Source organism: Gossypium hirsutum, chromosome A13, assembly GCF_007990345.1.
Source record: "Gossypium hirsutum isolate 1008001.06 chromosome A13, Gossypium_hirsutum_v2.1, whole genome shotgun sequence".
Classification (NCBI taxonomy): domain Eukaryota; kingdom Viridiplantae; phylum Streptophyta; class Magnoliopsida; order Malvales; family Malvaceae; genus Gossypium; species Gossypium hirsutum.
In genome coordinates this window covers 54974496-54989758 of record NC_053436.1, presented here as the reverse complement: position 1 = coordinate 54989758, position 15263 = coordinate 54974496, and positions in this window count along the sequence as shown.

The following is a 15263-nucleotide window of genomic DNA, read 5'->3' as shown; positions in this document are numbered from 1 at the left end:
TCCTGATCATTTTTAAATGTGTTTTCATATAGCAATGTCATCCAACTGAGCTAGAGCTAAATCCAAAGAAGCCGAGAGCAATGCTTTAGCTTCAGTGCAAAGAATCCCCTCTGCGTTTGGTAGTGAAAGGCCCATGTCTGAGGATCAAAGTGAGGAGGCGAAACAAGCCTTCTTTCAAATGATGAATGAATGGTTTACTCAGTACTTGAGAACAAACCCTACTGTACAACGACCTCCCCCACCTACTCCTCAACCAATTCCTGAGGTACCACAAGGTGGCAAACTTGTTAGAATTGGTAAACATCCAATAGATAAAAACTGCAAGCATAGGGTGGAAGAATTTAGAGCTACCAAAAATGATGATCCAAAAAGGGCTGAGTTCTAACTTGAAAACACTATCTGGGTTTTTGACGAATTATCCTACACACCTACCGAGTGCCTGAAATGTGCAGTATCTTTACTAAAAGGTACGGCTTATCATTGGTGGAATACCATAACATTAGTTGTACTGAGAGAAAATATTACATGGGAATTCTTTCAGACTGAATTTAGAAAGAAATATGTTAGTCAGAAGTTCATGGATCAGAAAAAGAAATAATTTCTAGAATTCAAGAAAGGAAGTATGACTGTAAACAAATATGAACAGGAATTTATTTGACTGAGTAAGTATGCCAGAGAATGGGTTTTAACCGAGGACGAAATGTGTAAACATTTTGAAAAGGGCCTAAATGAATATATCAAGTTATTGGTTGGGATTCTCGAGATAAGGGAATTTGCAGCATTAGCCACCCGAGCACACAAAGCTGAGGAACTGAGTAAAGAAAAGAAACAAGCCGAAAGGGAAGCTCAGATTCCTGGAAAAAGAGCTATGAGTAAGTCATAATCATTTGCTTCTAGGAAATTAAAGAAGTACTATTATCGTATGACCACTTCTATAAGATAATCTGAAAGAGAGTGAGGTTCTCAACGGTCTAACCCGAGGTCGTCAACTCCATCTATGACCAGTGTGGGTAGTGTCGAAAATCCCAAAATGAAATGTAAATATTGTAACAAGTTTCATCATGGGGAATGTCAGTCTAGAAGTGGAGCTTGTTTTGGATGCGGTTCACTTGACCATTTTCTTAGGGTTGTCCCGAAAGAGTTGAAAATGAGATAGAACCTGCTCCAAAGCCGAGCAATCTTGTTGCGAGAGGCAGACCACTCTATCACCCCGGTAGTGTTACTGGTAGTCGAGGTACTACCAAAGATACAATAGTAAGATCTGAGGCACGAGCACCTGCGAGGACATATGCTATTTGTGCTAGAGAAGTTGCTTCTGCACCAGACATCATTACTGGTACATTTTCTCTACTTGACACTGATATACTACATTGATTGATTTACTTGTTGAATTCACTAAATTTGTGGTTAAAGTTTCAAACCCCTTGGGCCAGTGTGTTATGGTGAATAAAGTTTGTAAGAATTGTTCGTTGATGGTAAAAGGTTATTGTCTTTCGGTGGACTTGATGTTATTGCCATTTGATTTGATATGATTTTGGGAATGGATTGGTTAACCAGGTATGACGCAGTGGTGAATTGTAAGCAGAAATATATTGTATTGAAATGTCAAAATGGTGAATTACTTCATGTTGAATCTGATAAATTGGATAGATTACCTAATGTGATTTCAGCAATATCATCACAGAAATATGTCAAAAAGAGGTATGATGTTTATCTTGCATATGTGATGGATACAAAAGCAACTGAGTCAAAGATTCAATTAGTGCCACTAGTATGTGAATTTCCTAATGTGTTCCCAGAAGAATTATCTAGTTTACCACCGGATAGAGAAGTGGAGTTCTCTATAGATCTTGTTCCGGGTACAACACCTATATCCATAACACCTATAGAATGGCTCCTACTGAGTTGAAAGAGCTGAAGGTAGAGTTGCAAGAATTAATTGACAAAGGTCTTTCTCGACCTAGTTACTCACTTTGGGGTGCACCGGTTCTATTTGTAAAGAAGAAGGATGGATCGTTGAGGCTGTGTATTGATTACAGATAACTCAACAAAGTTACAATAAATAACAAGTATCCATTGCCTCGTATTGATGACCTGTTTGACTAGTTAAAGTGTGCCACCATATTTTCAAAGATTGATCTCCGTTCTGGTTACTACCAACTACGGGTAAAAGAATCGGATGTGCCAAAGACAACTTTTAGAACCAAGGATGGACACTATGAGTTTCTTGTGATGCCATTTGGCTTGAAAAATGCACCTGCAGTGTTTATGGATTTGATGAACATAATTTTTAGCCTGTATTTAGAGATGATATTTTGGTTTATTCACGAGATGAAAATGAACATGTTGAGCACTTGAGAATAATGTTGCAAACTCTATGAAAGAAATAATTGTATGCTAAATTTAATAAAAGAGAATTTTGGCTAAGGGAAGTTAGCTTCCTTGGGCACGTAGTATCTACTAAAGGTATTAGAGTAGACCCGAACAAAATTTCAGCCATTGTTAATTGGAAGCCACCGAATAATGTGTCTGAAGTTTGAAGTTTTCTGGGACTAGCTGGTTATTATTGGAGATTTGTAGAAAAAAATTTTGATGATAGCCTCTCTGATGACCTGATTGTTGAAGAAAAATGTAAAATTTAAATTGACTGATAAATATCAGTAGAGCTTTGACAGATTAAAAGCTTTATTGACAGAAGCACCTGTGCTAGTCCAGCCTGAATCGAGTAAGGAATTTACAGTTTACAATGATGCGTCATTGAATGGTTTAGGTTGTGTTTTGATGCAAGATGGTAAGGTCGTAGCCTATGCTTCACGACAGCTAAAGCCATATGAAAAGAACTACCTGACACGTGATCTTGAATTGGCAGTCATAGTGTTTGTATTGAAAATCTGGCGGCATTACTTGTTTGATGAAAATGTCACATATTCACTGATCATAAAAGTCTAAAATATTTGATGTCACAGAAAGATTTGAATTTGACACAGCATAGATGGATTGAATTGCTGAAAGATTATGATCTTGTTATCGACTACCATCCGGGGAAAGCCAATGTAGTGGCAGATGCTTTAAGTATGTGACAGCCCAAAATTGACCCTAGTCGGGAAGTGGTTTCGGGACCGTTAAACCGAGTCACCGAAATGTTTGAATGTGATATTTATTGTCTAGAATATGTAATTATGAATGTGTGAAAATTTCAAGCTTCGATTTAGTCGATTGCATGTGAATTAAGTCAATAGGACTTATGTGAGAAAATTTTAAAATGTGATAGGTCAATGCGTAAGGACCTATTAGTGCATGTGGAAAAAAGGGGGGACTTGCATGTCAAATTCCCCCCTAATAAGTAGTGGCCGGCCATGCTATGGGTGGAAACATGTTGGGAACATGTTGGCCTAGTGAGGTATGTAGGATAAAATATAATAAGAAGTATGGGGAATAAAGAAATGGAAGAAGGAAAGGATGTGTGTAATTGTTTCTTCCCCTCCCCATTGCCATGAAAGTAAGAAAGAAAACAAAGAAAAAAAAAGTGTCCATCTTTCTTCATTTCCCCTTGGCCGAATGTTCTAAGGAAGAAAGAAAAACAAGTTGTGTTCCTTGGTTTTTCTTGGCCGATTGTAAAGAGGAAGTTGGGAGGGAGGCATTCGGTCATCCTAGGCTAATAGCAAGCTCAAGAGCAAAGGGGAACTAAATCCGATAAAGGGAAGGAAAAGTAATTGAATAGCCATTGAAGTCGTTCGACAACATCCGAGGTAAGTCTTCGAGTAATGACCCTACTTGAATTATATTGAAATGATTAGTCATACTATGATGGATAGCCGAATGTGCATAGAGACTATGTTATAAAGCCAAATGAAATCATGCTCTTTGTGTGTGGCTATTGAGCCGAAATTGGAAAGGTTTAATAAATGTTTTGTGTTTGAGCCTTAGTAACGAAAATAAGATATGGATGTGTTATGATTATTGATATATGTGTGCATGAGCATTTGAATATATCCGGGCTAAGACCCGCAGGCATTTGTGCGAGTTGATATATCCGGGCTAAGACCCGAAGGCATTTGTGCGAGTTGATATATCCGGGCTAAGACCCGAAGGCATTTGTGTGAGTTGACATATATCCGGGCTAAGACCCGCAGGCCTTTGTGCGAGTTGATATATCCGGGCTAAGACCCGAAGGCAATTGTGCAAGTTGATATATCTAGGCTAAGACCCGAAGGCATTTGTGCGAGTTGACATATATCCGGGCTAAGACCCGCAGGCCTTTGTGCGAGTTGATATATCCGGGCTAAGACCCGAAGGCAATTGTGCGAGTTGATATATCCGGGCTAAGACCCGAAGGCATTTGTGCGAGTTGACATATATCCGGGCTAAGACCCGCAGGCCTTTGTGCGAGTTGATATATCCGGGCTAAGACCCGAAGGCAATTGTGCAAGTTGATATATCTGGGCTAAGACCCGAAGGCATTCGTGCGAGTTGCTATGCCCGGGTTAAGACCCGAAGGCAATTGTGCTTGTGGTAATATCCGGCTAAATTTCGAAGAAACTTGGGTATGAATGTGAGCGTTTTGTGCTGTAATAAATTCAATTAATACGCTCAACAAACCCAAACGATAAGATTTTGTTCGTTAGCTATCGGATTCGGGATCATCGAAGTCGAAGTCATCCACACTATCAAAGCTCTTTTGGTACTCTTTTAGTTGAACTCTGGATATGGCATGTATAAGACTACCCCTTGTTGTTTTAAGCACTTTTTGTGATGTATGTGTGTACAGCCATGCGAAAATGGCTTGTAGAAGTGGAGTATGGCATTAGACCATTTGGGTTTATGTATGTATATATGGTTTCATGATGTGACTATGGTTTGGAATGGAAGTGTTGGGCAAATGATCAGCCATTGGAATGGCTAAATATGATCATATGTGGACCTATGTATGACAAAACCCTAGTTGGTCCATGGTAACCACGAAATAGGTAAAGTTTACCTTGAAAACAGATGCTGACAGCAGCAGTGGTGTGGATTTGAAAAATCACAAAAATTTGTAGGAATGGAATTAAATAGTGAATAAATTATGTAATCGAACCTTGATGAATCTATTTTCATATGAAAGTAACGAAACAATCATATGAACAGTATATTGAGAGATATTAAAGTTCTCGTGAAACAGGGCCAGAACGGTTTCTGGATCTCCTGTTTCGACTTTGATAATTTACCATAAATTAACCAGAGATAATTAGGAGTCATACCATATATGTATAGATTCCTCTCTGAGTCTAGTTTCTATAGAAACAAACGGCATCAGTATTGGAGCCCTGTACAAGGAGATATCCAAGTCGTAATGCGCAAAGGTCAGGGTAGTCGATCCCTGTAACATGGGAGACTTTGACTAATAAACTGTACTAATTGGCCCTACCAAAAATTCTAAAAAAAATATGTAGATGGGCATATGAGTCTAGTTTCAGGGAAAAATCACGAAACAAATTTTCGAGTTGTGAAACTCAAGATATGATTTTTAAAGCGACTATTACGCAGATTGGCAGTGTCTGGAAATTTTTTTTTATAAGGGGTTTAAAAGTCTGTTAACACCTCGTGTTCGAATCCGGTGACGGTCTCGGGTTCGGGCTGTTACAAAGTAGAAAATCCCTGTATGCTCTACAAGCAATGAATACTCGATTGTTGTTGTTTAATGATGGTTTAATCATAGCTGAGTTAAAAGCTAGACCAATATTTTTATAGCAAATTTCTAAAGCTTAGAAAAATGATAGCAAGTTGCAAGCAAGATGAGTACAAAGTAAATCGACTCCTGATTCAGAATTTTAGATCGGGACTGATGGTTGTTTGTTATTCAGTGGGAGAGTATGTGTACTGAAAGGTTCAGAACTAGTACAGAAGATCTTAAATGAAGCTCATAATGATAACATGTCTATTCATTCTGGTAGTAATAAAATGTATAACGATCTGAAAAGATGTACTGGTGCCTGGGAATGAAACGAGATATTTCTGAGTTTGTATCTAAATGCTTGATATGTTAGCAAGTAAAAGCTGAACATCAGTTGCCTTCTGGACTATTGCAACCGATTACGATACCGGAATGAAAATGGGAAAGAATTACTATAGACTTTGTAATGGGATTGCCCCTGTCTCCAAAAAAGAAAGATGACATTTGGGTAATTGTTGATCGGTTGACAAAGTCTACACACTTTATTTCGGTACGTATAGATTTTTCCTTGGATAGATTGGCTGAGTTATATGTCTCGAAGATAGTCAGACTACATGGAGTGCTTGTCTCCATCATTTCAGATAGAGATTCTCGGTTTACTTCTCGATTCTGGAGCAAATTGCAAAAAGCTCTGGGTACCTAGTTACACTTTAGTACTGTATTTCATCCTCAAACAGATGGTCAATCTGTATAAGTAATACAAATCTTGGAAGGTATGCTTCGATGTTGTGTACTTGAGTTTAAAGGTAACTAAGAAAGGTATTTGCCTCTAGTTGAATTTGCTTATAATAACGGTTATCAGTTTAGTATTAAAATGGCACCATACAAAGCCTTGTATGGTCGCAAATGTAGAACTCCATTATACTAGACAAAACTCAGTGAGAAAAAGTTACACGGAGTTGACTTGGTCTGAGAGACTAAGAAAAAAGTGAAGGTAATTCAAGACTGCTTGAAAGCAGCCTCTGATCGACAAAAGTCTTATGTTTATTTGAATAGGAAAGAAATATAATTTCAGGTTGGTGACAATGTATTCTTGATAGTGTCGCCTTGGAAGAAAGTACTTCGGTTTGGTTGTAAAGGGGAATTGAGCCCACGGTTCATTGGACCCTATGAGATTATAGAAAGAATTAGACTAGTTGCATATCGGTTAGCTTTACCACCAAAGCTTGATCAGATTCATAATGTTTTTTATGTGTCTATGTTACGGTGGTATCGATCTGATCCTGCACATGTTATCTCTCCAACAGAGATAGAGATCCTACCTAATATGACATATGATGAAGAACCAATTGAAATATTAGCTCAGGAAACAAAAGAGTTAAGAAATAAAAAGTCAACTTTGGCAAAAGTTCTTTGGCAACGACATGGTATATAGGAAGCTACTTGGGAACCAGAGGATACTATGAGGAAGAAATACCCAGATCTTTTTACTGGTAAGATTTTCGAGGACGAAAATCCTTAAGGGGAGAGTTGTAACAACCCATTTTTCAGTAAAATCAAAACAGTGGATTCGGGACCACAAATCCGACCCAAAATATATTTTATTTTTATTTTATCATATGGCCCATAATATGTTAGAAATGACATGTGAAAATTTTGATATGAAAATTTTATCAATTAAGTGTTTAATTACGAGAGGGACTAAATCACATAAAATGCAAAAGTTGAATTCTAGTAGCTATAAGGATCAAATAGCTATGGAATTCAAAACTTAAGGTCCTTATATAGTAATTAAACCATTAGGAAAAGTATGTAGATTTTTCATAATGACTCATCCATGGAAATATAGAAAAAGGTCAATGGCTAAATTGGAATTTGAAATAATTAATTAAATTAAAAGATGATAAAAAAATAAATATCATCTTATTTTGTCATCTTTAACCTTAAAAATACATGGAAATCCTAGTAGAGAGAAAACAATCTTTCAAGGCCTAATTGGGTAAGTTCTCTTGTCTCGTTTTTAGTAAATTTTAAAATCGAGATAGCTTAATTTCTCTATTTGAGGGATTAATTTGAAAATTTATAAGGTATGAAAATGGGCCATGAATGTATTAGGAAATTATAAATTTATAGTAGAAAATGAAAGATTATTGATAGATAAACAACTTTTGCAAAGTGATTTTTGATGAAAACTTGATTTAGGGACTAAAATGTAAACTTGTGAAATTGAGGGAAAAATTATGAAATTTTAGGTAAACATATGCTGCAAAATTTGTAATGGGGCTTTGGTTAGGTTTGGGATAGGGAGTAATTTGCACAAGTTTCATTTTCCGAGCCTAGGGACAAAAAGAGAATTTTTGGAAAAGTTAGGGGCAATATGGTAATTTTACCTAGGACGTAAATTAAGTCTGTTTAAGTATGAAATGTATGAAATTAATGATAAAATTTATTTATATAGATCCAGAAAACACACGCGAGACAAGATCGAGGAAAAGAAAAGATTTCAGATTAGTAGACTTTTACGGGAACAAGTGTCGAGGTAAGTTCGTGTAACTTAATCAGGTATGCAATTATGTTAATTGAATGTCACATTGTATGTAATGTGATTTATATAATGTGCCTTATATGTATGTATGATGGAAAATTTTATATGTGCATGAAATGATGAGAAAGGGGTTAGTCCCGATTGAATGTTGAATTCCGATGAATATATGCGCTTTCCTAAAACGGATAAGGTCCTGCATCTGTTGCGGAAGTGATTTAGCTTGGACGAGTAATCTCATTGACCTTGTTATAAAAAGGATTTAGCCCGGACGGGTAATCCCGATATAATACCTCTCAAGCATACGTTATGATTAGGGTTTAGCCTGGACTGGTAATCCTAATTGAGCTCCCCTGAGCATACGTTATATAAAGGATTTAGCCTAGACTGGCAATCCTGTTAAACGATATATGGCTCAAGAGAGTGTTACTTGGTTAAGTTCCCTAATGGGTACCCTTGATTAAGAAATTGAAAAATTGATGTATCGTGCACTTCAAGTGTACTACTTGAGCATTCATTGGAATTCAATGATTCAAAGGACATATAACTCTTGACTTGGCATGAAAACCTTGAGATGTAATAGTAATGACTAGATAGAATATTGCTTGATGAGCTCATCTATGTTACTTGATTTACATGAAGATTTCGATGACTAACATGTTTGATTGAATGTATGTGCTTAGGCAAATTTAGCCAAATGGATGGAAACATGATATTGAATGTTTAGATTTAATAATCAAGATTGGTAAATTTAATTTCTGTTATACGAACTTATTAAGCATGTAATGCTTACTCCTTTTATTTTTCCCCTGTCTTATAGTGCTCAGAAGATCGTGGGGGTTGGACGATCTAAATCAAAACAATGGTTTTGGAACCACAAATCCGAGGTCAGAAAATTATTTTAATATTATTTTTGGTGTTTACAGCATGTGATAGTATATAAGTGAAAGTTTCGTGTGCTAATTTTATCGTTTAAGTGGTTAATTTGAGAAAAAGACTAAATCTTGTAAAATGTCAAAGTTGTATTCTATTTAATAAAGGTGTCCAATTGCCATGGATTATTAAATGAAAGGTCCTTATGTTGTAATTAGACTATTGATAGTGGAATTTGACATAAATGGGCATATATTAGGTGATTTTATAATGTTTTCATTAAGGGTAAATTTGGATTTGATTATTAAGGTAATTATTAATTTAAACAAATCAAAATGGTAGCCATGTATCATCTTTGTTCCATCGAAATTTGAAGAACGAGAAAGCCATTTACAAGCTTTAGGGTTCGGCACTTTTAAACCTTGAGTAAGGTATGGTTTTTGATCCGTTTTTGATAATTTTTACATTTTTGTGATCGTTTCTTCATGTTCTAGCTAGCCCATGCTTTAATTTTTGAATTTGTTAATGATTTTGTGAAGTGCCATTGATGAGTGTTTCAGTTCTTGAATGTTTTATGATGGAAAATGAGTATTTGTTGATAAATTATCATGTTTTGTAAAGTGATTTTTAGTGAAATTGCATAAAGGGGTTAAATTGTGAAAATGTGAAAATGTGGGGTTAAATGTGTGAATAAATGATAAATATGGGCTGATATGTATACTATGAAAATTTGGCTAGCAAGAAAATAGAAAGAAATTGTGTTATTTGTGTTTTTTATGAATAGAAGACTAAATTGAATAAATGTGAAACTTTAGGGGCTAAAGTGTAAAAATTCCCAAATATGTGTTTATGGACTAATTTGAATGTGTTGATGAATAAAAATGTTAATTTTGAATGTATATAGATCAAGAACGAAAGAAATCGGATTCAGATCGGGGAATATCTAAAGTTATCGAATAGTCGATTCAGTCCTCTATTCCGATTACGATGTAAGTTCATATGCAAATAAACGTCTTTAAATTGAATTATATCTGTTTACTTGCTATTAAACTGTTATGAATGTTGATTGAGCAATTACGAGCAAGAATTGACAGAGTTACGACATCTGAAAGACCCGTACGAATCTTACAAATAGTATAGGATACGAATGTCATGGCATTAGGTTATTGAGATGTGATTACATGTAAAACCATGTCTGGGACATTGGCATTATATTAAGATTACGTGTAAGACCATGTCTGGGACATTGGCATCGTTAATCGATTTCGTGTAAGACCCTATCTGGCACAGTGGCATCGATATGTGATAACATGTAAGACCATATCTAGGATATGACATTGTGCGAGCATATGTGATTTTCGAGTATCCTTAACAATTCCGAATGGTTCAACGGGCAAAGTCAGGCTGAGAAAGAATATGTGTTAATGAGTTAAATGACTCAGGTACACACGAGATTCATATGAGTATCGGAAAGTGAAGTAATTGATGAGTTTACATTTGAAAATGCATATGTACATATTGGGAAAGGTTTGTGTATCTATATGTATTTATTTGTACTTGGCCTATTGATAGAAATGTTGTGATTCATATGATGGCCTTATTTGTATATGGCTTACTAAGCTTTTAAAACTTACTTTGTGTGCTCTTTCAGTAACACCCCTACCCCGTATCCATCACTAGATTAAGGTTAAGAGGCATTACTGGATATATCGAAAAATTTAGCATTCATTTCACAATCATCATAGCATCATGTCATACATCAATATAGAGTCCCTTACATAGGTCAACGAGACCTTAAACATGTTTTAGAAAGGGGTCGGGACTAAACCAAATGCATACAAAATTTTTCAAAACTTAAACATTTTTCAAAGTTATAAAGGTCACATGCCCGTGTGAGCAAGCCGTGTGCCTCACACGGCATTAGACACGCCCGTGTGTCTAGGCCGTGGAAAAACAAGGCATACATACTGACTTGTCCACATGGCTACATGACACATCCATATGCCAGGCCGTGTAAAAATTAGGGAGGCTATTGACTTGGGTCACACGACCAACCACACACCCATGTACCAGCCCGTGTGCCACACACGACCAGTAGACACGCCCGTGTGTCTAGCCCGTGTCAAAACTGTAGGGTATACTGACTTAAAATCGTAGGGTACCCCAGGGGACACACAACCATGCAACATAATCGTGTGTCACACACGGCTGAGACGCATGCCCGTGTCTCTGCCTGTGTGGACAAAAATAGGCCATTTACAAGGTCAATTTGCCACCCTAATTTTAGGACCTCCCTACCTGATCAAAACCAAACATTTTATACCAAATTCTCAACCAATTCACAACTAAAACATACATCATTCATGTCATTTCATTAACAACAAATTTTTTCCTTTCTAACCAATTCCAAACAAACCAAAAATCACATAGCAAACTCATTCATTCTAACATATCCTTATCTCAATATTTCACATCCAATCTCTTGCCAAAATCATACCATTTCAATAACTAAATCACATTACCAACTTACCAAATTGACCATTTCTCACTAAGTCATATATATACACCAAACATATCATATATCAAAATCAAACCATAAGTTCACCATAATCTAGCCATATCACATGGCATAATATACACATTATAAAACATATTCAAATACTTCTAACCTATACATGCCATATACCATATATACAACTCTCAAAATGGTATCAAAATAGATGTCCAATAGCGTGAATGAGTCGCTGACGATCCCTAGATCCGAGCTAGCTTTATAACACTGTAAACAGAGAACATTTCATACAATAAGCTTCATAGCTTAGTAAGTTCTACCAAATATAATCAACAGTTTAGATAATACAAAACATCAAATAATAAACACTTAGTAGTTCACAAATCATCCATCAATTCTATTCCATCACATTTAATATGTTCATACAAATTCATCAAACTTCATACACATAGTATCATCGACCACATAGATATCGTACATACCTAAACTTTCCCGTATTTATTCATTTCATTCTCACCTCTCGTTCAAGTACATTAATTCATTCGGAAGTCTTTCCATGCTTAAAGAATTTTCACACTTAGTGCTTTAATGATTAGTTGAAGCTGTAACGGTCTCACACACTTAGTGCCATCTCAAATAACTGAAACAATCTTGGTATCGCACACTTAGTGCCTCATATAGCCAAAACTATTTCAATTCACACACTTAGTGCTATTTATAGCCGTAGCTATATCAAATTGCACACTTAGTGCCGAACATAGTCGATTTATCATCGTGCTCAAACCATTGTCAAATATATACAATTTATGCATTATCAAAGCATTAAAACATAACTGTAACATCATTTATCACGTACGAACTTACCTCGTTCTCGGAATTGACAATTCGGATCGTTTACTTGATAACCTTCGATTTCCCTTGATCTAAATTCGAATTCCTCTTTTCTTGATCTATACGTATTCAAAATTAACCCTTTTATTCAAAAAATCATTCAATTCAATCCATATACACATATTTAGGGCATTTTATAAATTAGCCCTCATATTTTCACATTTTAACACATTAGTCCCTAATTCATAAAATCACAAAATACTCAAAATTTCCTTATACACATGCGTAGCCGAATTTTCATAGAGTTCATATAAGCTCACATATTTCATTTATTTACATTTTAGTCCCTCAATTTCTCATTTTCACAATTTATCCCAAAATACTCAAATTCATCAAAAATTCAAAGACAAAACATATTTATCTATCACATATCATTCATTTTTCATCATCTAACAACATAAAGCTCACAATTTCATCAATGGCTCAACTCAAAATCATAAAAAAAAAATCAGAAATTGAGACATGGGCTTGATAGATTACTAAGCTACGATCACAAAAACATAGAAATCATCAAAAATCAAACAAAACACATACCTTAATCAAGCCAAACCATAGTTGAACCCTAGAAAGCTTTTATCTTTTCTTTTTCCTTTGATTTTCAACAAATAGATGATAATAGCCTTATTTTATGCTTTGCTTTATTTAATTAACATTAATACATCAATTACCATTTTACCCTTGGCTTAAAAACTTATAAAACATTAATATTAAGGCCATAAATGTCCATTTACCATGTAAATGGATTATTGACAACATAAGACCTCTCTTTTATAAAGACATAGCTAATAGACACTTTTAACATATGGAACCCTACTTTTTCATTTTACGCGATTAAGTCCTTTTATCAAATTAAGCACACAAACGATAAAATTTCCATACGAAACTTTCACACATGCTTAAAAACATATTTTAAACATAGAAACTAATATTAAAATATTTTTAGACTCGAATTTGTGGTCCCAAAACCACTATTCCTACTAGGGCCTAAATCGGGCTGTTACACTTTCTATGTTTTATAGATTATCGAAGCTAGCTTGGACATCGGGTATCATCAGGAACCATCATCACACTATCGACTACTTGTTGGTTCTTTTGGAGCTTTGTATATATGGTATATGGCACGTATAGGCTAGTGTCATTTTGGTATGTTTTGAGTTATGATTATAGCCATGAGATTTGGCTTATAAATGTTGATGTGTAAGGCCAATTAAGTTGGCTTGAATTATGTGCTTGTTAAGTGATGTATGTGAATTATAAGTTATCTTGTGTTTTGGTATGTTTTCCATAGTTATTGATATGGTTATATAGTTGTTCTTTTGGTTGGTTGTAAATTGAAATATTAAGGTTGGAATGATAGTAAGTTGTGACTTGGTTTTGAGGCGTGAAATAGGTGATAAATTGAAAGGTAAATGCATTTAGAAGTTATGCAAGTTTTTGATGATTTTGGCTTATAGAAATGGTATGTTTTGATTGTGGAATTGAGTAGTGAAAATGGTTGTGAATAGATGGCATAATATATGTAAGAATTGGCAAGTTTTGGTTGTTTATATATGTGATGAAATGATACTATTTTGGTGGATTTGTGTGCAAGAGAAAAGGGTGGCAAAAATTGGCTTTTCAAATGGTCTATTTGTCCATACGGGCAGAAACACGGGCGTGTCTCTCAGCCGTGTGTGACACATGGTCATGTTACACACCCGTGTGTCCCCTGGGGTACCTTTTGAATTAAGGCAGTATAGCCTATAGTTTTGACACGGCCTAGACACACGGGCTGGCACATGGGCGTGTGGCTGGCCGTGTGACCCAAGTCAGTAACATCCCTAGTTTTCCCACAGCCATGGCACACGAGCATGTCTCCGGTCGTGTGGTACAAGTTAGTATGTATCCTCTGTTTTCACACGGCCTGCGCCATGGGCATGTTTGGTGGCCGTGTGAGGCACACGGCCTATTCACACTGGCGTGTGACCCTGGAATCAAAGAAAATTTTCTAAGTTTTCCCAAAGTTTGTAAATGTTATCAGCTTAGTCCTGAACCACTTCTAAGCATGATTTAAGGTCTCGCAGAGCCTTATAAGGGACATTGTGCATGATTTGAATGAATTTTGTTTATGGATGTATAAATGTACGTGAATAAAGTGTATTATCCGATAATGCCTCGTTACCTATTCTAGCGTCGGATACGGGTTAAGGAAGTTACAAGATTGTTGGAGCATCATCACACTATCAACTAGCTATCTTGGGTATATATAGTAAAATTGGTATAATGGCATGTACAGGACAACTTGGCCAACGGTGGCTTGAAATGTTATTTTGTAACCTAGCCATTAGGATGCCTAGTGATAGTCCATTTTAGGTATGATTTAGTAAGCTATAGTGATATATATATACATATGTGTTATGCTAAGTTCATGTAATCAAATGTTGTTAATGCCTAAGATAAGTTAAGGTGAGTTTGTAACCATGTATGCATGAAATGGTATGCCTTGATGAATGATGAAATTGCCAAATTTGAATGCTTGAAATGGTTGGAATTGGTTGAGTGTTTCATGTGTAGGTTTTTAGGTGATTTTGGGTGAGAAATGAAGCTAGGAAATGGCTTTATTTTGTCTACATGGGCAGACAGACTGGCGTGTGTCTAGACCGTGTGTGACACACTACCTGGTAACACAGGCATGTGGTTAGGCCATGTGTTCCCTGCACCTTAATTTTGAGAAACAGAATGCTCAGAATTGGGAACACAGGCAGAGACACGAGCATGTGTCTCAGCCGTGTATGCCACACAGCCTAGAACAC